We start from the raw sequence: 23,711 nt of genomic DNA, 5'->3' as shown, positions 1-23,711 counted from the left end.
ACATCTAATTTGCGAAAATATGACAGTTCTTTCCAATATTATGGAATACTTTTGTCACTTCCCTAACCAGTTAGTATTCTGAACAGATGTGACTTCCAGATACTTTGCACCTCCAGTCAGCATTACTTTACCTCTTCACCTCGCAAAACACTGTTAAACTCCAGATGTAGTTAGAAAATTAGAGCAGTAATTCATGTATGGATTATCTGATGGCTGCTTGGGCTAGGATGGTACCAGAAAGGTGGCAAGAAGTATTTGACTCCAAACATAATATAATAACAGAAGCGATGGGATGTCTTTCATAGATGGGAGTGTGATGTATGACAAAGTAAAATAAAGAATGACACTACTATTTTCCTGGATGACTAAGAGAATGGAACAACTACTGCTGAGTCAGGAAAGATAATGAGAACTGCAGGTTTGAGAGTGAAGAAGGAGGAGTCAGAAACTCAGTTTTAAAAATATTAACGTTGAGAAGTCTATTCAACATACAACCAGAGACGTTGGGTACGGCATTGAATGTATGTTTGGTGTTTAGTGCTGAAAGATTTTTGATAAGACTAGAGAAATAATTTTGAGTCAATCACCCCAAATAGATGGTATTTTTGAGTCATGAAACTGACAAATATACTGGGTGAAGGGAGGTGACAATTTTAAAAATACAGCATGTTTCAGTACATATATAAGCAGTAAATTCATAGCAAAGTACACACATAAACAGAGTTATCTATGCTTATTGAAAAAAGAGACTTTGATTATATTGATTCTACCTTTTAACAAATTCATTCATACTTACAGTCCAGGTAAGTTCAACTAACTCTATCAAACTCAAATTTAACTTAACCTGCTTCTGAATTCATTTGGAACTGAAAATAATTTAACTGCTCCTTAAAAAATAAAGCAGAATTTGGTTTTCCTGAGTACTCAAGGCAGTTGGATAGGGAAAACAATGGAATGCTCTTCATCTGGGAACAGAATCTAAAAGAAGCCAAAAATAGTTTTGGGATCATAAATTATTGTATATTCAGGCCTTGAGATTTTAACAGATAATGTTGCCATATTAAAGTGATCTGTTTTCTGTTACTTTACAAATAAGTACGTTTAGCTCTTGTTATAAAGAAATAAGACAGGGAATTCAGAATGAAAGGTCAGGATAATAAATCTGCTCATACGAACCCAGTCTATCCAGGTACTATTGATTGTGTTTTCTGTATCTGCTCCAGACATTTCCTGTAACAACTTTAAAGCTCATCAATCAAACTTATCCTATACCTAAAACATGTACAAGGCAAAGTGAATAGGAAATCCTTACTCTTCTCATAATTTACAGTCCTGCCTACCTAGAAGTATTTTGTAATGGGTGATATATTTCACACATGAGGGCCAGCACTCGATCTGGAAAATGACTACTCTGAATCTCGTCATACAATTTTGATCATTGTGTCTTCAGTGCTGAGCCAGCTCTACCCATGAAGTAATAGTAGGAGCTATTTCCATGGATTCTATTAAAAATTAAATTACTAATGACCTTCAACCAAATCAGACAAGAAAAAACCCAAAGATTTTAAGCAGAAAAGTTTAATTAATTCAGTTATATTGAAAATCTTAAACTAATATCATAAACAAAGCTAAAGCTAGGTACTAAAGATATTTGAAAAATGTATAGCAGACAAAAACCAATATTGAGAACATACTTAGAGTACTACATTATATGTATATATGAAAACAGTCCATAGTGAAAGGATATAAACTGGAAATTCACAAAAGATAACGCATGAATGGTCAATTAACAAATGGTAAGATGTTAAATTTCACTAACAATCAGGGAAATGCAAATTAAGAATGAGATACAATATCTTCCCAATGAAACTGGCAAATGTATTAGTTTCACAATCCCAGTGTAGACAAAAGGACTGGTAAATAGGTATTCTCAAACGTTGCTGGTTGGAGTAGAAATTGGTGTAATCTCTTTTCACAGCAATTTAGCAATAATTAAGTAAACTTGGAAATTTCCATACCCTACAACTCATCATTTCTCTTCTAAGTATATAGATCAGCCTTGAGAAACTTTTGAACATATGTTCAGGGAGACATATTCACAAATATTCATTGTGGCATTTTTGGGATTTTAAAAACTAAAAGCAATCTACATGTTATCAACAGATGAATGGGTAAATAAATTATGGCATATTTATATGATGGAATAGATATATCAAGGATAATGCTAACTGAAAAGAAGTTAGTTCTATGTTGGCAAGTAAAAATAATATGATTTTGATAATGTGATAAAAATGTATCACATTAAATTTTAAAACTCACAAAATAATATTCTCTCCTCTTATGGACATATACCTATGTTAAAACATATAAAGGATGTAAATATGAATAATAAATAAACTTCACAATAGTTATTGCCTCTAGAAAGGAAAGAAGAAAAAAGGGTCTGGCAAAATATAGATCAGAGTATTGCTGAGTTATCTTAGTTAAAATATGATCAGAAGCAAATTCCGTGAAATGCTAACATTGTTAATTTCAGATGGTAGTATAGGCAAGTTTATCATATTCATACACTTTCTGAGTAGAGTGAAATTGTTCACAATTAGATCTTTTCTTTACAAAGGAAATTATACTTATGTACTTCCATTAAATGTGAATTTAGGAATTAGTTATATTACACATACATTTATAACTGTGTGTTTATAACAGTATTTAGCATTGGTATTATTTGCCCACTTTAAAAAGGTTACAGCGGAACTACCCCTTTACTGGTCATGTTTTAAAGCCAATATAAAAAATTTCCAGCTGACATGCATTATGCCTAAATTCTACATGTTTCTGATAACTTTGACCCGCTTCTGACCTGCACGTCTTGTTCGGTAGCTCCGCACACTCACAGTACAATCCTTACCCCTCCCTGACATTCAAAGCCTTTCTATCCCTCTCTGGGATTCTGGCCTAACCATGAGAACTTTGTCATCAGTCCATTTATTCTTGTTCACCTTTTATACTTTGACAGGCCTAAGAGAGAAGGCAAATGCTCCCTGGCTGTCTCTTATAACCAGAAATCCATGCCCGCATACTTCTGCATAACCTGTATTGAAACACAGGTCCCATCTCTTCCCAACTCTTAAAATCCATTCTGGACAGGAACCTCTAGAACTCACAATTGGTTGTCAGCAAATTTCTCCATGTTCTCTACCAATTCTTTGCAAATTCAATTCACCTGCTTTCTTTAATTGAAATCTGGCCCTCTCCTGGATATATGCATTCTTCTGTAACCTTTTCAAATTGTGACATTCTCACCCATGCCTTATTGGGCAGGCCCTCCTTGCTTTTAATTTCTATCTCTAGGTAGTTACTCCTCCCTCTTCCTGGAAATCACCAGCTCATGCTTCATACTCTATTGTTCTTACCCTTCTCATTGCAGGTGTTTAGATGCCAGTGGGTGAAATCCCTCCACATCTTTGAGATTCTAACTGTTGACTCACTGTCGCTCAAAAAATTCTTCTGGTATCTTTCTTCATTAACTTAATATCCTCATGAACAGTTCTTTGACTCTTCTGCCACCCTCAGTTTTTGGATTCATTACCTCCAATATCCTTGTCCTTCAGCAATTCCTGTACCCCTCCATAACCTGAATTTCCATTCTCTGACCATCATCTTATTCTCTGACTTTAAAATATTTTACTCTTACCTGACTCTAACATCCATTGGTTCAATTCAACTATTTTTCCCTATAGCTTATCACCTCCTATCTCTACTTCTCTCAATATCCACATAAGATACTGGAATCTATCATAAAATTACTCCCTTGCTTATATCATCAAGCTTTTGTCCTCTCTCTTTTCTTACACAGTCATGCAGTGCATAACCATGTTTAGGTCAGGGACCAATGATGGCCAACACAATGGTAGCCCATAGATTATAAAAATTTATTTTTACTGTACCTTTTCAAGCTTAGATATATTTAGGTATACAAAAACTTACCATTGTGTTACAGTTGCCAACAGTATTCATTATAGTAACATGAAGTGGAGGCTGGCAGCCTAAGAGTAATAGACTATACCATAAAGCCTAGGAGTGTAGTAAGTTATACCATCTAGGTTTGTGTAAGTATACTCTATGATGTTTGCACAATGATCAAATGACCTAATGATACGTTTCTCAGAGCATATCCCATTATTAAGCAGCACATGACTGTACATCTCTGGTAAAGCTCCAAACTTGGTTAAATCTAACTTTCCACAGATTTTGCACATAGGCTGCTAGACTTTTCTGGGAAAAATAAATAATGATGTTGTTTCCCACTTTGAATTGATGACTATTCATTTTAAGTGGCTCCATAGTGCTGCCAAGACATTTGTGGTAGGAAGAAAAATGGTCACCCAGAGATATCTAAATACTTATCCCTGGGACCAGTAAATATATTGCCTTACCAGGCGAAAAGGACTTCACAGATGTGATTAAGGACCTTGAAGTAGGGATATTATTTTGGATTACCTAGCTGTACCCAATCTAACCACATCAGTTCTTACAAATGAAAGAAAAAGGAAGAAGAGTGTGTCAGAGACATGTGATCTCTAAACTTGACCCCATCCACCATTGCTGGCTTTGAAGATGGAGGAAGAGGGCCAGGCACGAAGAAATGCAGGTGACCTCTAGGAGATGGAAAAGACAGGGAAAGGGATTTTCCGCTAACACCTTCAGAAAGAAAACCAGCTCTGATACCACCTTGATCTTAACCAAGTGACATCTGTGCATTGTGTTGTTTTAAGCCACTAAGTTTATCGTAACTTTTAACAAAAGTAATAGAAAATGAATACACTATCACATAAAATTTCCCTTTTTCATTTATTTTCCCACTTTTTTTTTTTTTTTTTTTTTTTTTTTTTGAGACAGACTCTTGCTCTGTCACCCAGGCTGGAGTACAGTGGTACTGTCTTGGCTTACTGCAACCTCCACTTTCCAGGTTCAAGCAATTCTCCTTTCTCCTGCCTCAGCCTCCCGAGTAACTGGGATTACAGGCATGCACCACCACGCCCAGCTAATTTTTGTATTTTTAGTAGAGATGGGGTTTTGCTATGTTGGCCAAGCTGGTCTCAAACTCCTGGCCTCGTGTGATCCGCCCACCTCGGCCTCCCAAAGTGCTGGGATTACAGGCTTGAGTCACTGCACCTGGCCTATTTTCCCACATTTCTAAACTGTCTTCTTCAAATTTTAATCTTCCATGTACCCACAAAAATTAGAAATTGTAAATTAAAGAAAAGAAAAAAACCTTTAATCTTCTGCCTTCATAGCCATGCCAGCAAGGAGTCTACTTCCTATTTCAGTGAGAATTAAAAAGAGAAAGAAGTTCCTTATGCTCCCACGACCACATGTATGAATCTATCTGCCTATGCACCTGAATACCTGACATTCTCTCCTGTTACTATAAATAAATTGTGATATTGAGAGCTGACAACGTGCTAGCCGCCCTTGCTCACTCTCGGTGCCTCTTTGGCCTTGGTGTCCACTCTGGCCATGCTCAAGGAGCCCTTCAGCCCACCGTTGCACTGTGGGGACACGTCTCTGGGCCTGGCTGAGGCTGGAGCCAGCTCCCTCGGCTCACGGGAAGGTGTGGAGTGAGACAGGCAGGAGCCAGGGCTGCACGCCCCAGCGCTCTTGAGCTGGTGCGGTTCCGGATGGGCGTGGGCTCCACGGGCCCTACACCATAGCCAGCCAGTGCCTGCTGGGCTTGATGGGGGACGAGCTCCCTCTGGGATGCCAGAGGGCCCAGGCAAGGTGTCGCAATGTCCCCTGGCAAGTGCCAGTAAGAGGTGAAGCCAGCTGGGCTTTTGGGTCCCATGGGGACTTGGAGAACTTTTCTGTGTAGCTAAAGGATTGTAAACACACCAATCAGCACTCTGTGTCTAGCCAAAGGATTGTAAATGCACTAATCAGCATTCTGTGTCTGGCTAAAGGATTGTAAACGCACCAATCAGCACTCTGTCAAACAGACCAATCAGCTCTTTACAAAATGGACCAATCAGCAGGTTGTGGGTGGGGCCAGGTAAGGGGATAAAAGGAGGTGAACCACGCCAGCAGTGGCAACCCTCTCCTGCTGTGGAAGCTTTGTTCTTTTGCTGTTAGCAATAAATCTTGCTGCTGCTCACTCTTTGGGTCCGCACCATGTTTATGAGCTGTAACACTCACCACGAAGGTCTGCAGCTTCACTCCTGAAACCAACCAGACCATGAACGCACCAGGAGGGAGGAACAACTGTGGATGGGAGGAACTCCAGACACCGCCACCTTTACGAACTGTAACACTCACCTTAAAGGTCTGCAGCTTCACTCCTGAGACCATCTAGACCACGAACCCACCAGAAGGAACAAACACCACCAGACGCGCTGCCTTTAAGAGCTGTAACGCTCACCGTGAAGGTCTGCAGCTTCACTCCTGAAGTCAGTGAGACCACGAACCCACCAGAAGGAAGAAACACTGGACACACCATCTTTAAGAACTGTAACAGTCACCGCGAGGGTCGGTGGCTTCATTCTTGAAGTCAGCGAGACCAAGAACCCACCAATTCCGGACACAATATTACTTAAGGATATTACTCCAGCAGTTGTCCTCTCCCCTAAAGGAAACAGTTTTCCCTACTGGACCATTAGAAAAGAAAGATATAATTCCAGTTATTTAAAAAAATGTCTCGTCATCACACATTCCTTTGAAGTTCACAAGCACTCGCTGTGGGAAAAAAAAAAAAATTGCCCTTCTCATTGGCTCTTTCTTCTCAGTTCCTTTGTAAATTCCTTCTGACCACTCAGACCACTGACATTAGAATGTCCCAAGTAGGTTTTCCTGGACCTCATTCGTTTTGTAAATGCATTCACTTCCTAGGATCTCATCCTGTCACATGATTTGATGTATCATCTGTAAGTGACAACTACTCACTGTCAAAGTCAATCCCATATTTCTCTCCTAAAGTGAAATTAATAATACTAACTCCTTCCTCAGAATTTTCCTGTGTGTATCTAATTGGCTTCTCAAACATAACTGATCTGTAATTAACTTCAATTTCCCATTTTCCCCAAATCTGCTCCTTCCTCAGCCTTACTCATTTTACAAATGGCAACTTTGTTTCTCCATTGTTCATACCAAATTACTTGGATTATCCTTGACTTCTTTCTTTCATATGCAATCCCTTAGCATATGCTGTCAGCTAGCTCTAGCTCTTTCTTCTAAACACATCTAAAACCTGATTCCGTCTCACTCTTCCATTCTCCGTTAGTCATTCAACCTCCATTTAACTCCTAGATTACTGCAACGATCTTGCAATTAGTCTCACTTTTTCTGCCTTATCCGTGTAAAGTCAGCTGTTTCTACAACCAACACATTTCACTTTTAAAACTTAAATCTGATAAGATTCTTCTGCTCATAAACCTCCAGTAGACTATCTCACTCACAGCAAAAGCTAAATACTTACAATAACCTACAGGGTTTAGCATAATCTTCCCCTACATTACTGTTCTCATCCCCTATGATTCTTCCTCTCGTTCAGTTAATCTATATACACTGGGCTCCTTCTGTCTTTCACATACCTAAGCCTTCTTTCACCTTATAGCCTCTGTATTTGTTCTCCTCACCTTCTGAAACTTTTCTCCTTACATTAGCATGACTCACTCCCTTATTTGCTTCAGGTTCCCTGTTTACCTACATAAAATAACCAGTCTTCTCCCCACCTACCAGTCCTCCCCATTTCCTGTATCCTGCTTTATACTTCTCCATAGGACTAATCATTGTCTGACAAACTAGATATTCACTTGTCTGTTTAATTATGATTTGCTTCCAACACAAGACAATATGCTCTTTGAGAAAGAAGACTTTTTCTCTTTTGATTATTCCTATATTCTTAGCATTCAGAAAAGTGCTTGGAAAATAGCAGCGATCAATAATTTTTGAATGAATGAGTGAGTAATATTCCCTTTCAATGGTGTATATTCTCTTTGCAAAACGTATTAACAATTATTGTGTATTCAGGAACATTGACAACACCAAGAGGATGTCTATTTCTAGAGCAATGGCTTTCAAAATTTGGGAGTAGGTGGTGAGAAAGGGTGTGATATCATCCTTACACTAAAACTTCTATTTAGCTTGTATATATTCACAAACAACCAAAAACTATCAAAATCTCTTTGAGCCTTCCTCTTTGAACATTGAGAAAAGTCTTAGACTTGCTATTAATACTTCATGAGCCAGATGGCGTTAGCAAAATGATGGTTGCTCTGGACCAAATTGTGCCCCCGCAAAAAACTCAGATGTTGAAGCCTTAGCCCCCAGTATGATGGTATTTTGATGTGATCCCTTTAGGAGATAATTAAGGTTGAATGAAGTAATGAGAATAGGGCTGTCATAATAGGATTAGTGGCTTATTAAGAAAAAGAAGGAGAAGAAGGAAGACTTGGAGTAGGGGAAGATATTTCTCTGCCTAGAAAAGGACACGGCAAAAAGGCAGCAATCCATAAGTCAGAAAAGAAGGCCAGGAACTGAATTGGCCAGCACCTAGATCTTGGACTTCCAACCTCCAGAACTGTGAGAAATAAATGTCTGTATTTAACAGGTCTATGGTATTAATATTTTGTTATAACAACCCAAGCAGCCTAATACAATGATCATGGCTAACTACTGGGTTGTTAAAGGGTTGCCATGTAACAATAGTTTAAAGAGAGTCAGGCAGAAAAACATAGTTTTAATATTGTCTTTACCATATCTTAATAATTCATAGATTAATTCTGGATTAGATTATTATACATTTGGATATTCATTGTATACCATGTATCAGCCGAATAAAAGCGCTTGTCCTAACCTTAGGCGTTATTTGGCATAAGCCTCTAGATATATATTCACACATAAGGACTAGATGCAGAGACTATAGTATTGACTATTTCTATTTTGCTGTTCTGAAACATGCAAAATGTCATTTATTGATGTTACTGAAAATTTCTTGGTCCCAGATGTCATTTATCTTGTACTTCCTAATACTTTCTCCTAAGTTAATGCTGGTTTTCACTGAATTAGTATTCTATAAATATCTGTTGAATGAATGGACAAATGAATGGATCACATGAAAACAAAAGATTTACTTTCTGTAACTATTTTTTAAAAATACAAAACACATCTTTTTATCATTATATAATCTCTCTTTCCATAATGTAAAATATACAATTAATGTTTTTTAAAAAGATGTCATCTAGTTCACTAAAGTGAAATATTTCCTGTTCCAGTAACTTTTTAATGTCATTCACTTACAAAAGCTCCCATTGGGATTTGGGTGATGTACTATAATTTAGAATAAAATAGGACAGAACAAAATGAAAGCCTTCTTTGTAAAATTTGCTTTTTACTTTGTAAAAATTGCTTTGTTTAACCTTCTAATGAATCACGAATATTAATCTCATGCTAGAGAAGAAGAAATTGGGGCTTTGAGGAAGTAACTTGCCCCAAATGGTAGAGAGAGTATCCAAATTAAGGATCATCTGACTTCATTTTCCTTTCACAACAGCAAGCTGCCTCCAAGGCCTTACTTCTCTCCTTTTCTGACATAGATACAAATATAGATACGTATGAAGTCTCTTCCAGAATTTTCCTCAGATAGGGAGGAGAGGAAAGTTATGCTCAAACCTATCTTCTCCTGGAAATATCTCTAATTTAATCCATATGATCTTATTTTAGTTTCCATTTAAAATAAGCTTCACTATTTCTGAGCTGAATTTTTACTCTATTCCACAATATTATCACTTATCCATGTTTTACTTGGCTCCAAGTTCCTCATTGGCATGGTCTCCTTAGATTTTAAACTTTAAAACACAATATATATTCCATATATGTGGAATATATGTGATATATATTATACAATATATGTTAATTACATATATGTAATTATTTCTTTCTGATTAAAAGAAAACATGTTCCTTAAAGATAAAGAAAAGCACAATCAGAAAAACTAAATTCACTTGTCATACAACTACCCAGAAATAAACACTATGAACATTTTGGTGTTTTCAGTCTCATATTCTATACATATATTTGCACATTAATATACACTTTTATTTCCAAAATTGTTTCATAGTTTCATACTCTACTTATTTTATATCTGTCTCTACATTTGATTATGTCATGTTATTAAATTCATCTTGTCATCTTATTGTCCATCTATATGCATGAAGGAGATAAATCTGGTGTCTCTATGCATCTGTGTTTGTATGTGTGTGTGAATATGCATGTGTGTATATATGTGTAAATGCATGTGTGCATATGTTTGTGTATGTGCAGCAGTGTGCTGGAACTGGTTTGTGCCAGTGAGAACTGTGTGAGAATGAGTTGTGAGTATTTTTTTCCTTGATTCACTTTCAATTAAGTCATGTGGGTAGTTTGAAAACCATGGTGGGAATAGCTACATCTGGCAAATAGGCAGTTGTTATAAATCAGGGGTTTTAAGTTTCTTAAATTCCAGAGAATCAATTTTTCAGCCCACAGCTAGGTTTGGATGTAAAGCGTATGCTAACATAATAAAATAAAAGAAGATTCCTATACTTTCATGTTCTAGAAACTTATACAAGGCACATACATTATCTGTTGCCTGATACTGAGAAACAGGATCTCTAATACATTGCTGATGGTAATGTAAAATGATATACCCACTCTAAAAAAACAATATAACACTTTTAAAGTAGACATTCACTTACCATTTGACGCAGCAGTTGTACCCTTGGGAATTGTTTTCCAGAGAAATGTAGACACATTTCTGTATAAAAACATATACATAAATGTTAGCATCAGCTTTAGTCATAATAGCTTCAAACTATAAACAACTGTAATATCCTAGTAAGTGGTTAAGGAAACTGTAGTGCTTCCATATCATGGACTACTACTCCACAATAAAAAGGAATGGGTTATTGTTGCATACAATCACTTGGCTGAATTTCAAGAGAATTATTCTGAGTGAAAATAGGCAGTCCCAAAAGTTCACTAAATTTTGATACTCATTATATGGCATTCTTGAAATAACACGGTTGTAGAGATGGAGAACAGATTAGTGGTTGTGAGGGGTTAGGGATGAGCTAGAGAAAGAGGCAAGAATGAGTATAAAGAGATAGTATGAAGGAGCCTTCTGGTGATGGAATGATTCTGTATTTTCTCCATCATAGTGGTAACATGGGTCTACACATGTAGGAAAATTGCATAGAACAAATTAATACATGTAAAACTGGTTAAATTTGAACAAGAGATGTGGAATGTATCAACATCATTTTCCTAGGAGTTATATGTTACTATGAGGGAAACTGAGTCAAGAGTAAATAGGTCCATTCTGTATATCTTTTTATTATTTGTTGTAGAGCTATAATTTTTCAAAAGTTTTTTTTTTTTTTTTTTTAAAGAAACCTGGTGCATTTACAGAGATTTTATGTGCATTTGTTTGCTAATAGGGTTATTTTGCTAATATTGCCATAACAAAATACCATAGTCTCAGCAACTTAAACAACAGAAGTTTATTTTCTCACAGCTTTGGAGACTGGAATTCCAAGATCAAGGTGCTAGTACATTGGGTTTCTTCTGAGGTCTCTCTTCTTGGCTTGCAGCTAGTCACCTTCTTGTTGTGTCTTCATATGATCTTTCTTGTGTGCATGTGCTTCTGGTGTCTTTCCGAGCACCCAGATTTTCCCTTTATATGAGAACACCATTAAAATTGAATTAAGACCCACCTTCATTGCCTCATTTTAACTCAATTGCCTATTTAAAGGCCCTGTTTCCAATAATATCTCATTCCGAAGTACTGAGGGTTAGTGTTTTAGCATGTGACCTTTGGGGAGAAGAGACACAGTTCAGCCCATACTACTAAAAAACCATAGAGAAATAGATTCCCTATTTCTCACAATAGATTCACAAGAGATAAATGTCTTATATTGTCATCAAATGTCAGTTTGAATCTAGAGCAACACTAGAGGCTGTGCCTGGAGATTAAGCCATTTATGGTCAGTGGTTTTTCTTTTTTTTCTTTTTTGCTTGTGTGTTGCTCAGAAGAAAAATCCTAAAGTTACCTCCTTAAAAAATAATTTATATTGATGCTATTTTTCTATTCTACTCAATGAGACAACTAATCCAAAATTATAGGTGAAAGTCTGGCCAGTGTTGGGGTGATTCATTTCTTGTAGCCAACTTATCAGGAAAATTGCCCGCTCACCCAAGAATTCATGGTTGTCTGGATAATCTCACCAAAGTGTAGGGGAACCCACAACCCTGATGTCTGATGCTCACTGTCTCCCTTGTAACTACTGCAGATTCCGGTGAGAAACCACTTTCATTTATGTGTTATTTCTTTGAGTCATTAAAACATCATTTTGTTTTTCTTTTCAACAGTATGCTTTGTCTTACATGTCATGTTAAAAGAGGAAAAATGAATGCTCCCTGATATTTTTAAGTAAATATAATTTGTGGCCTGACCTTAGCTTGCATCTCTTTCAACTGCATCTTGTTAACATTCTCTTCTCAGGAATTGATGGGTACACTCTCAGTTCAGACCTCTGTCTTTCTGTCTTTCATTTGAGAATGCATCATTTGTCTGCCTTCAGCATTTGTTCTTAGAACTGTTTCTTCTAGAATGACATGGACACAGATCCCCATAATCCTAATCCTATCCCACAATTTCTACCCACTTGATTTCCAGGCAACACGCACATATGTGTGTGTGTGTGTGTGTACATATGTATATATGTGTATATATATATCTACAAAAGTAAGAAAGGGGAAAAGGCAAACATTATTTTGACCACCTTACAAATCTGTACTTTATCTCCCAACATCTAAAATTGTTTATTTATCAGAATATCTGTAGCCAAAAGATATTCCTTGAAATATCAGGTCATGCAGTTTCCTCATAGCGTCACATCTCTCCATCCAGCAAACATTTTGAGTGTTTACTGTATGTCTGTCATTTTCTTGGTATGAACAGATGCTGACCATAAGAATAAAAACATTTTTGACATCCTTTGTCAAAAATATACATGATAAATCTTGTATTCAATGACATGATTTATAGTTAGAAAAGATAATTGTTAAGTATTTAAGAAATAGTTTTAATTGAAAAATTATTTTGGCTTATCTTCACCCAGTTTTAATATCGGTGAAAGATATCTTCTTTTTTGTGCACTGTGATTTATACATACACATGCACACATAATATGGTATTTATCATGCTTCTTCTGTGAAGAAATGTAAACAACACCATTCTCAGCTTAAGTTTTCCAGCCATTTAACTTGATGGTCATTCCATGTTTAGAAACACCAAGCATGCCAAATTTAATGTTTTGACAGAAATACAATATTTGCTATTTGTTGGTGTGATCATCTATCTGAAATTTGAAGTATCTTTTCTACATATAAAGAAGTTATATAAGCATCATCAACATTATACTAGGCACACATACATATAGAAATGGCCTGTGATCTAGAACACACAGTGTTCCATTCTTACTCCATTTCTGATTCTCTGAAAATCTGCATTTGTTGTGGCTTATAACTATTGCGACAAATTAAAGTCCGCACTAAACAGCAGATTCACGAGAGATAAATGTTTTATATTGTCATCAAATGTCAGTTTGAATCTGGAGCAACACTAGAGGCTGTGCCTGGAGATTAAATTAAGCCATTTGTGGTCAGTGATTCATTGTTCTTGTCTAAGAAACAATGACATATTGAAAAATGAACTGATTCTCTGCCTCTCTCTCTCTCTCTGTTTCTTTGATTCATTGTACTAGCATTTTGTCTCTCCTTCATATTTAATTAGTTACATTGCAATAAGCAGAGAACGAACTTGATTCTTCTAGTAATTTCGTTCTATTTGCCAATCTACTTAGTGTGTATTTAAAAGATACAGATTTCAGTACAAGAATCATGTCAAAATCATTTGGCATTTAATCAATTTATCAAATGTATATCAAATACTTTTTCTAACAGAAAAATATGTACAGATCGGGCCAAACTGACACTGGAAAAAGGAAATAGGAACAAATTATTTGTTAATAAATGAAAAGATAAATAATTTGTGTTTTAGATTATTTCATATACAGTATTTTTCTGTAAGAATTATAATTAAGAATTTAAAAAATGTTGATGTTTTAAATAAATACCTCAAAAAGAACAATTTAAAAGATAATTGAAACTCTTCACAAAAACTGTGTTGTTTAGAGGCATCTTCTTACGACCAGAACTTAATGAAAAATAATGTAGCAATAATTTTATATTCACTAGCACTTGTCAAATTTTAAAGCATATTCATAATCATTTCCATTCAAGTAGAAGATAGTCATTGCACTCTACAATTTTCAAAAAAATTAAGTGTGTAGTTTCTCAACATCATATGCAATTTAAATTCAACCTAATGACATCAACTGGAAAAAAAAAAAAAAGATGTTCGTCTGATTTTCCTTTATATCCTTTTCATTATTGAGCAAGAACCATCATATTCTTTAACACTGAGCAAATATATCAGACTCACTAAAAAGTAGAAAAATCTATAAATGGAGTTACTAATAACCCATAAATACATTGGTTAATACTGGTTTATAGATCATTATTTTAAAGAGAACCCTAAAATTCTGAAAGGACATTCCCTACCTACCATTGCACCTTTATGTCCTAAACTCCAAACATCACTGCTACCAAGTCAGATGGAATTACTGGATTTAGATGGTAGTTTTCTCTTTCTGGAATATGGACTTAAAATATTATATTAGAGTACAGATTATGTTAAGGGTAACATCATAATACTATATATTGCTTAAATGTTTGTGTGTTTTATTTAGGAAGTTTACTTTTGAAATGAATATAGTGTATGTAGTTCACATCGGAACCAACCAAGAGCATTAACACAATGCACTATACTATAAAATCCTTGTGTTTTATTAAATACACACTTGAGCACATATTTCAAATATTGTCCGTATAGTCCAATGTCTGCCAGTTGGTGCAGTTGCGAAATGTAAAGTTTATCTATTTGATCTTTAAATTTGTTTAATAATCAAGGATTATGTTTTGTCCATTTTATAACAAGGGCAGAATATGAAATAAATTGTTTTTAATTTTATAAAACCCAAACATCGAGCAAGATGGCCGAATAGGAACAGCTCCAGTCTCCAACTCCCAGCGCGAGCGACACAGAAGACCGGTGATTTCTGCATTTTCAACTGAGGTACTGGGTTCATCTCACTGGGGAGTGCCAGACGATCGGTGCTGGTCAGCTGCTGCAGCCCGACCAGCGAGAGCTGAAGCAGGGCGAGGCATTGCCTCACCTGGAAAGCGCAAGGGGGAAGGGAATCCCTTTTCCTAGCCAGGGGAACTGAGACACACAACACCTGGAAAATCGGGTAACTCCCACCCCAATACTGCGCTTTAAGCAAACAGGCACACCAGGAGATCATATCCCACACCTGGCCGAGAGGGTCCCACACCCACGGAGCCTCCCTCATTGCTAGCACAGCAGTCTGTGATCTACCGGCAAGGCAGCAGCGAGGCTGGGGGAGGGGCGCCCGCCATTGCTGAGGCTTAAGTAGGTAAACAAAGCTGCTGGGAAGCTCGAACTGGGTGGAGCTCACAGCAGCTCAAGGAAACCTGCCTGTCTCTGTAGACTCCACCTCTGGGGACAGGGCACAGTAAACAATAACAAACGCAGCAGCTCTGCAGACGCAAACGACTCTGTCTGACAGCTTTGAAGAGAGCAGTGGATCTCCTAACACGGAGGTTGAGATCTGAGAAGGGACAGACTCCCTGCTCAAGTGGGTCCCTGACCCCTGAGTAGCCTAACTGGGAGACATCCCCCACTAGGGGCAGTCTGACACCCCACACCTCACAGGGTGGAGTACACCCCTGAGAGGAAGCTTCCAAAGCAAGAATCAGACAGGTACACTCACTGTTCAGAAGTATTCTATCTTCTGCAGCCTCTGCTGCTACCCAGGCAAACAGGGTCTGGAGTGGACCTCAAGCAATCTCCTACAGCTACAACCTACAGCTGAGGATCCTGACTGTTAGAAGGAAAGCTATCAAACAGGAAGGACACCTACACCAAAACCCCATCAGTACATCACCATCATCAAAGACCAGAGGCAGATAAAACCACAAAGATGGGGAAAAAGCAGGGCAGAAAAGCTGGAAATTCAAAAAATAAGAGCGCATCTCCCCCGGCAAGGAGCGCAGCTCATCGCCAGCAACGGATCAAAGCTGGACGGAGAATGACTTCGACGAGATGAGAGAAGAAGGCTTCAGTCCATCAAATTTCTCAGAGCTAAAGGAGGAATTACGTACCCAGCGCAAAGAAACTAAAAATCTTGAAAAAAAAGTGGAAGAATTGATGGCTAGAGTAATTAATGCAGAGAAGCTCACAAACGAAATGAAAGAGACGAAAACCATGGCACGAGAAATACGTGACAAATGCACAAGCTTCAGTAACCGACTCGATCAACTGGAAGAAAGAATGTCAGTGATTGAGGATCAAATGAATGAAATGAAGCGAGAAGAGAAACCAAAAGAAAAAAGAAGAAAAAGAAATGAACAAAGCCTGCAAGAAGTATGGGATTATGTAAAAAGACCAAATCTACATCTGATTGGGGTGCCTGAAAGTGAGGGGGAAAATGGAACCAAGTTGGAAAACACTCTTCAGGATATCATCCAGGAGAACTTCCCCAACCTAGTAGGGCAGGCCAACATTCAAATCCAGGAAATACAGAGAACGCCACAAAGATACTCCTCGAGAAGAGCAACTCCAAGACACATCATTGCCAGATTCACCAAAGTTGAAATGAAGGAAAAAATCTTAAGGGCAGCCAGAGAGAAAGGTCGGGTTACCCACAAAGGGAAGCCCATCAGACTAACAGCAGATCTCTCGGCAGAAACTCTTCAAGCCAGAAGAGAGTGGGGGCCAATATTCAACATTCTTAAAGAAAAGAATTTTAAACCCAGAATTTTATATCCAGCCAAACTAAGTTTCATAAGTGAAGGAGAAATAAAATCCTTTACAGATAAGCAAATGCTTAGAGATTTTGTCACCACTAGGCCTGCCTTACAAGAGACCCTGAAGGAAGCACTAAACATGGAAAGGAACAACCGGTACCAGCCATTGCAAAAACATGCCAAAATGTAAAGACCATCAAGGCTAGGAAGAAACTGCATCAACTAACGAGCAAAATAACCAGTTAATATCATAATGGCAGGATCAAGTTCACACATAACAATCTTAACCTTAAATGTAAATGGACTAAATGCTCCAATTAAAAGACACAGACTGGCAAACTGGATAAAGAGTCAAGACCCATCAGTCTGCTGTATTCAGGAGACCCATCTCACAAGCAGAGACATACATAGGCTCAAAATAAAGGGATGGAGGAAGATTTACCAAGCAAATGGAGAACAAAAAAAAGTGGGGGTTGCAATACTAGTCTCTGATAAAATAGACTTTAAACCATCAAAGATCAAAAGAGACAAAGAAGGCCATTACATAATGGTAAAGGGATCAATTCAACAGGAAGAGCTAACTATCCTAAATATATATGCACCCAATACAGGAGCACCCAGATTCATAAAGCAAGTCCTTAGAGACTTACAAAGAGACTTAGACTCCCATACAATAAAAATGGGAGACTTCAACACTCCACTGTCAACATTAGACAGATCAACGAGACAGAAAGTTAACAAGGATATCCAGGAATTGAACTCATCTCTGCAGCAAGCAGACCTAATAGACATCTATAGAACTCTCCACCCCAAATCAACAGAATATACATTCTTCTCAGCACCACATCGTACTTACTCCAAAATTGACCACATAATTGGAAGTAAAGCACTCCTCAGCAAATGTACAAGAACAGAAATTATAACAAACTGTCTCTCAGACCACAGTGCAATCAAATTAGAACTCAGGACTAAGAAACTCAATCAAAACCGCTCAACTACATGGAAACTGAACAACCTGCTCCTGAATGACTACTGGGTACATAACGAAATGAAGGCAGAAATAAAGATGTTCTTTGAAACCAATGAGAACAAAGATACAACATACCAGAATCTCTGGGACACATTTAAAGCAGGGTGTAGAGGGAAATTTATAGCACTAAATGCCCACAAGAGAAAGCAGGAAAGATCTAAAATTGACACTCTAACATCGCAATTAAAATAACTAGAGAAGCAAGAGCAAACACATTCGAAAGCTAGCAGAAGGCAAGAAATAACTAAGATCAGAGGAGAACTGAAGGAGATAGAGACACAAAAAACCCTCCAAAAAATCAATGAATCCAGGAGTTGGTTTTTTGAAAAGATCAACAAAATTGACAGACCACTAGCAAGACTAATAAAGAAGAAAAGAGAGAAGAATCAAATCGACGCAATTAAAAGTGATAAAGGGGATATCACCACCGACCCCACAGAAATACAAACTACCATCAGAGAATACTATAAACACCTCTACGCAAATAAACTGGAAAATCTAGAAGAAATGGATAATTTCCTGGACACTTACACTCTTCCAAGACTAAACCAGGAAGAAGTTGAATCCCTGAATAGACCAATAGCAGGCTCTGAAATTAAGGCAATAATTAATAGCCTACCAACCAAAAAAAGTCCAGGACCAGATGGATTCACAGCTGAATTCTACCAGAGGTACAAGGAGGAGCTGGTACCATTCCTTCTGAAACTATTCCAATCAATAGAAAAAGAGGGAATCCTCCCTAACTCATTTTATGAGGCCAACATCATCCTGATACCAAAGCCTGGCAGAGACACAACAAAAAAAGAGAATTTTAGACCAATATCCCTGATGAACATCGATGCAAAAATCCTCAATAAAATACTGGCAAACCGGATTCAGCAGCACATCAAAAAGCTTATCCACCATGATCAAGTGGGCTTCATCCCTGGGATGCAAGGCTGGTTCAGCATTCGCAAATCAATAAACATAATCCAGCATATAAACAGAACCAAAGACAAGAACCACATCATTATCTCAATAGATGCAGAAAAGGCTTTTGACAAAATTCAACAGCCCTTCATGCTAAAAACGCTCAATAAATTCGGTATTGATGGAACGTACCTCAAAATCATAAGAGCTATTTATGACAAACCCACAGCCAATATCATACTGAATGGGCAAAAACTGGAAAAATTCCCTTTGAAAACTGGCACAAGACAGGGATGCCCTCTCTCACCACTCCTATTCAACATAGTGTTGGAAGTTCTGGCTAGGGCAATCAGGCAAGAGAAAGAAATCAAGGGGATTCAGTTAGGAAAAGAAGAAGTCAAATTGTCCCTGTTTGCAGACGACATGATTGTATATTTAGAAAACCCCATTGTCTCAGCCCAAAATCTCCTTAAGCTGATAAGCAACTTCAGCAAAGTCTCAGGATACAAAATTAATGTGCAAAAATCACAAGCATTCTTATACACCAGTGACAGTCAAACAGAGAGCCAAATCAGGAATGAACTTCCATTCACAATTGCTTCAAAGAGAATAAAATACCTAGGAATCCAACTTACAAGGGATGTAAAGGACCTCTTCAAGGAGAACTACAAACCACTGCTCAGTGAAATAAAAGAGGACACAAACAAATGGAAGAACATACCATGCTCATGGATAGGAAGAATCAATATCGTGAAAATGGCCATACTGCCCAAGGTAATTTATAGATTCAATGCCATTCCCATCAAGCTACCAATGAGCTTCTTCACAGAATTGGAAAAAACTGCTTTAAAGTTCATATGGAACCAAAAAAGAGCCCGCATCTCCAAGACAATCCTAAGTCGAAAGAACAAAGCTGGAGGCATCACGCTACCTGACTTCAAACTATACTACAAGGCTACAGTAACCAAAACAGCATGGTACTGGTACCAAAACAGAGATATAGACCAATGGAACAGAACAGAGTCCTCAGAAATAATACCACACATCTACAGCCATCTGATCTTTGACAAACCTGAGAGAAACAAGAAATGGGGAAAGGATTCCCTATTTAATAAATGGTGCTGGGAAAATTGGCTAGCCATAAGTAGAAAGCTGAAACTGGATCCTTTCCTTACTCCTTATACGAAAATTAATTCAAGATGGATTAGAGACTTCAATGTTAGACCTAATACCATAAAAATCCTAGAGGAAAACCTAGGTAGTACCATTCAGGACATAGGCATGGGCAAAGACTTCATGTCTAAAACACCAAAAGCAACGGCAGCAAAAGCCAAAATTGACAAATGGGATCTCATTAAACTAAAGAGCTTCTGCACAGCAAAAGAAACTACCATCAGAGTGAACAGGCAACCTACAGAATGGGAGAAAATTTTTGCAATCTACTCATCTGACAAAGGGCTAATATCCAGAACCTACAAAGAACTCAAACAAATTTACAAGAAAAAAACAAACAACCCCATCAAAAAGTGGGCAAAGGATATGAACAGACATTTCTCAAAAGAAGACATTCATACAGCCAACAGACACATGAAAAAATGCTCATCATCACTGGCCATCAGAGAAATGCAAATCAAAACCACAATGAGATACCATCTCACACCAGTTAGAATGGCGATCATTCAAAAGTCAGGAAACAACAGGTGCTGGAGAGGATGTGGAGAAATAGGAACACTTTTACACTGTTGGTGGGATTGTAAACTAGTTCAACCATTATGGAAAACAGTATGGCGATTCCTCAAGGATCTAGAACTAGATGTACCATATGACCCAGCCATCCCATTACTAGGTATATACCCAAAGGATTATAAATTATGCTGCTATAAAGACACATGCACACGTATGTTTATTGCAGCACTATTCACAATAACAAAGACTTGGAATCAACCCAAATGTCCATCAGTGACAGATTGGATTAAGAAAATGTGGCACATATACACCATGGAATACTATGCAGCCATAAAAAAGGATGAGTTTGTGTCCTTTGTAGGGACATGGATGCAGCTGGAAACCATCATTCTCAGCAAACTATCACAAGAACAGAAAACCAAACACCACATGTTCTCACTCATAGGCGGGAACTGAACAATGAGATCACTTGGACTCGGGAAGGGGAACATCACACACCGGGGCCTATCATGGGGAGGGGGGAGGGGGGAGGGATTGCATTGGGAGTTATACCTGATGTAAATGACGAGTTGATGGGTGCAGCACACCAACATGGCACAAGTATACATATGTAGCAAACCTGCACGTTGTGCACATGTACCCTACAACTTGAAGTTTAATAATAATAAATAAATTTAAAAAATAAATAAATAAATAAATAAATAAAACTGAAAAAAAAAAAAATAAAACCCAAACATCAATTGCTTATAAAAATAATGCACTCTTGACTAGGTGATCCTAGTTTGTACTCTTCCAATATATCAGCAATTGTTTTATTAATGGCTCACCTTTAGCGTCTTTACAAAGCATTTAACTTAGCTTTCTAGAACTGAGGTTAAAAATCAGCCATCCCTTGCTATTTATACATTCCACTTGTGAGAGGAGACATGTCCAGGATGTCTGAGGGGTGGGCCAAGGACATTAAATATCATCACATGTATGCTTAGTGTTGGTATTTATTAGACAGCTAATATGTATTAGCTCTCCTTAATTCTTGGACCTAAGTGTTTATGGGTGAAAACATCACAACACTCTTCTAAGTTTAATTTATATCAGCACCATTTTACAGACTAGGATTACAAACAATGAATTTTGGAAGTCTATATAAACGCTGGATATAGAAAAATAAAATCCTTGCATTTCTAGCTCTCCAAGCGTTATCTTGTCATCAGGTAGCCTTAGGATTTTTGGTTTTGATTTGTCTTACTTTTGAGTATTCACATCTGAAGGAAGTTATTTGTTGAACTTCTACTTACAAGATAATTTTGATGAAAAGATTTATTTAATCAATGGTCTTATAATCCACGAAGAACAAGCTGAAGCTGGACATTCAGGTTCAGGATGCTGGTATTATTTCATCTCCCTTCTCCTTTCATCACACATGGGTACATACACAATAGAATGAATTAACCAATATTCCCAGGTAATAATTTTAGATATTTTCTGATTGAATGTAGTATACACATATTCAATTCTGATTACTAAATATCTTCCTTATAAACCCATTAACTTTTTCTTGTATGTAATCAATAGTGAACAAAAGTAAGATTTCTCAGAGGGATTATTGTAATGATTTGGAACTAGTTATGTATCTAAGTATCATCTTGGGCGTAATTTTTACTGATCACAAGGTAAAACATGATTTTTAATTAAAAGGCATTAGTTTTAAGAGAGGTTTTAGGTTCACAGCAAATTTAAGAGAAAGACATAGAGATTTCCCACATATCGCCTACCCCACATATGAGTAGCCTCCCCTCTTGCCAACAACCCCCATTAAGAGTGGTACATTTGTTACAATCAACAAATCTACACTGATATTTCATAATCACCTGAAGTCTATAGTTTACATAGGGCTGACTATTGATCTTGTACCTTTCATGGGTTTGGACAAATGTATAATGACATGTATCCAGCAAAGCAGTATCTTACAGAGCAGTTTCCTTGCCCTGGAAATCCACTGTGTTTCACCTATTTATCACTTCCTCCTCCCACACCCTGGCAACCACTGCTTCCCAAGGCTATAAACATCTCTGTGCAGTGATACCTCTGTGTGGATGTAAGTTTTCAACTCCTTTGGGTAAATACAAAGGAATTCAACTGCTGGGTTATATAACATGATCTTTTTTTAAACCAAATAGTCTATGGTTTCAGAAATTTTCTCTTTCAGAAAAAAATTTGGTTCAGAAAAATAATACTGTATTTTATGTATATACCTGTTTTAAGAACTGATATCACAAATAGGCATCATATGTGATTTAATGTCCTGGTTTGTGACAGTCTTTAAGACAATCAGTTAACTGATTTTTAAATAAATTTGAAAGCCCTTTTTGATAGTTATGGAATTCAATAATGCTTACACTTTAATACAAATGGAATTAAATCTCATTTTAAATAGAATGACAAACCCCAACAGTTTAATGAAAATAAACTTGGATGCAAATTTTAGTCTTCTGGTGGAATTCTGCCAGAAAAGCTTTCACTAGATAACAATCACTGTAATTATAATAGCAACTGACAATGGCTTAAACATGACCCACACACATCCTTCTAAAATCACAAAGTTCTTAAACGATAACATGGTCAATGACAGGGTTACGGGTATGACTGTAAAAACCCAGGGTGAGAAGAAAAGGAAAAGTAAGTGGCTCATACAAAGAAGACCATCAAACCTGCTGGGATAATTTAGATAATTAATTTTGTCCTTGAATTGAAAATGTTCTTTTAAATTTGATGTATTTTCCACTCTTTTTAAATTTACTTATAATTTTAGAAAAGTTGAGTGATATAATTGATTTGAAATTAAGCATAAGTGGCATTTTGATGTGGACCCTTGCTTGATATTCCTTTGGTTTATATTATTAAAAACTAGCAATCAACTGAAATATTTTAAAAGAAATTTTACAATTCCAGTAGTAGACGCTTTATTAAACCAATGTATAGATGTAGTTATGTTTCTTACTAAAGTTAAATCATATTCACTATATATGCATGTAAACATGTATATAGTATGTGTATATGTGTGCACATGTATCATACACATGTATACACTCATACATTTACATAA

At 37.1% G+C, this 23,711-nt stretch overlaps 1 long non-coding RNA gene across 1 annotated transcript in view; it reads right to left on the bottom strand.

The window, feature by feature from the left end:
- Positions 1-10,017: 10,017 nt before the first annotated feature.
- Positions 10,018-23,711, bottom strand: part of LOC103226823 (uncharacterized) — a 48,770-nt gene continuing 35,076 nt past the window's right edge. Inside the window, exon 5 of the long non-coding RNA XR_494986.3 lies at positions 10,018-10,786. This is a non-coding gene — a long non-coding RNA (uncharacterized lncRNA). The remainder of the gene's footprint in view (positions 10,787-23,711) is intronic.

This window comes from Chlorocebus sabaeus, chromosome 21 (genome assembly GCF_047675955.1).
Source record: "Chlorocebus sabaeus isolate Y175 chromosome 21, mChlSab1.0.hap1, whole genome shotgun sequence".
NCBI lineage: Eukaryota > Metazoa > Chordata > Mammalia > Primates > Cercopithecidae > Chlorocebus > Chlorocebus sabaeus.
This window is presented reverse-complemented; position numbering and strand designations above follow the sequence as displayed.